Source organism: Ursus americanus, chromosome 8 (genome assembly GCF_024610735.1).
Source record: "Ursus americanus isolate L20-20 chromosome 8, mUrsAme1.1.p, whole genome shotgun sequence".
NCBI lineage: Eukaryota > Metazoa > Chordata > Mammalia > Carnivora > Ursidae > Ursus > Ursus americanus.
Window position 1 is genome coordinate 72,093,209 of NC_142134.1, and position 2,252 is coordinate 72,095,460.

The window sequence follows — 2,252 nt, forward strand, 5'->3', positions numbered from 1 at the left end:
AGGTTAAGAAACACACTCAAGGTCATAGTAAATATCAGACGTGGAAGTCAAGTCTAAGCAGTGTCTCCAGGGTCCAATCATTTGACCACTAGAGCACTTTCAAGAAGCTGGAAGCTCCAATGTAAATGAGCCATTGGATGCAAGCATGGGGTAGGGCCAGGTGGTGGGGTGGGAGGTACAGTCAGCACAGGGCAGCAGGTGCAGCTGGAGGAGAGGGAAGCAGTGGTCACAAGGTCAGAGAAGATTTCCCTAAAGAGATGATTCACGGAACTAAGACCAATAAGGGAAGGGGGTTACCTGGGCAAACCAAACGCACCGAGAGTGGCTCAGGTGAAGCTTGGAGGGTACTCTCTCAACTATCCGGTCGCAATAAAAGGACCAGAACATTGATCAGCAGTGCCGGCAACACTAGGGTCCTCTGATTCTATCCCCTCTCCCCTACAGCCTAGCCTGCACAAGGAGGAAGCACACCTTTAGGTGCAGGGGTCCTAGCTGCTCTGCAGACAGAATCACCCCCACGAGACAATGGGGAAGTTGTAGCACGTTCTCAGTTTGCTCAGTTCCTTCAACAGCAGGTGTTCTGCTAAGGGCCAGGGCTGGAGAGGGAGTGTGAAGTTGTGAATGCAGTAGACAACTCCGTGTGCCCTGGTCCACAGGGAACCACACACGACATGGAAGATGCACGTTTGTTGTGGCTCAGTCTTCTCCCGGTATTTGGAACTATGCATTTTACTTCAGCTTTAAATGCAAACCAGTGACTTGTTCTGGCACTCAACCAAAGGAAGGCCATGAAGGCAATTTTGACTAAAACCAATTTTCACAAAGCAGGCACTGACTCTAGAACCTGACCACCATGTGTAATGGGACTCGGCAATGGCATTTTTGTTCTGTATGCTGTCAGAACTAGCTTCCAGTGTCAAGTGACAGCCCCCCGATGAGACCAGCCAGGGTGGGGTCTGCCCAGAGCCTCTAGGGTGCCTCGAGCATGAAAACCTTCTGCACCCACTCCTACCAGCATAAGGGCTCTGGAATTGTCTTTCCTGGAACTGGGCATGGGGTTTTCTCTAAACCAAGCACTGGTAACCCGAGGGCAGGGTGGGGTTTGGCAAAAGCAGGAGTCCAAGAACCCACATCGGCCACCCCAGAATAGACACCACTGTTGTCCAGGAAGCTTGAGGCTGGAACCCTCGGACTCTGGGAACCAGGCAGGGCCAGACAGAGAAGCAGGTGTGAGGACCAGACAGGACAAAACGATCCTTTACTGGGTGTTCCCTGCATGCCAGGGGCAGTGACTTCCAACCTTAGCTGCAGGTTAGAATCCTGGGGAGCTTTAGAAAAGCTCACTGCCCAGGCTGCTCCCACACCGATGACATCAGAATCAGGCGGGTGAACAGCTCAGGGATTTTTCAAGTCCCTCAGTTGATTGTGACATGCGGTTAAGGTTGTGGTCTGCTCTGCTGGACATTGTTCACCATGCTTTCCCTGCATGATCTCATTTCATAACCATCCTATTATCAAGACTCTCCTACAGATAGAGAACCAGGGGTACAGGGAGGTTCATCGTTTGCCAGGGTCAGAGTTAGAATGAGGCAGAGCCTGGAATCTCCCCAGGCAGCCTGCCTCCAGAGCCCACAGTCCCTGGTGTAAACACAGGCATGAAGGCAACTACCATGTAGCAGAAAGAGCAGGAACCTGGTCTTAAACCACTTCTGCCCCCCACATCCCCACCCCAGTGCCTAGGGGGCCTTGAGCAAGTCAACTCACTTCTCTGATTCTTTCAGCTTCAGGTCTGAACAGGGGGATGTTATCACCTTTGTAGTGCTGGTGATTTACGGAAATGGTGCTTATGAAGCTCCTTGTGGTCTTTCTGGCACATAGTTTAGTTCTTGGTTCTTTATCCTTATTATTAGATCACATGTCCAAAAACGGGACAGCAGACGGGATGGCAGATATCAAGAAGGGAGCATCACTTGAAATGAGGCATCATGTGCTGAAGGGCAGGCAAAGTTAAAACTGAGGCCAATCCCAGGAGGGAGGACCAATAGTCCAACAGACAGAGGCATGCAGGAGGGGACAAGGCCGGGATACCTGGGGGCATGTGAAGGGGCCGTGTCAGGCAGTGCCTCTCTCTGTCATCCGCATCCTCTCACCCCCACATTCCCCATCGCAGGTGTCAGTCAAGTGTGGAGGGCAATATGCCACGCCCATCTCCCTTAGCACCCACTTTGCTCTTTTCCCCCCTCTGTCCCCAA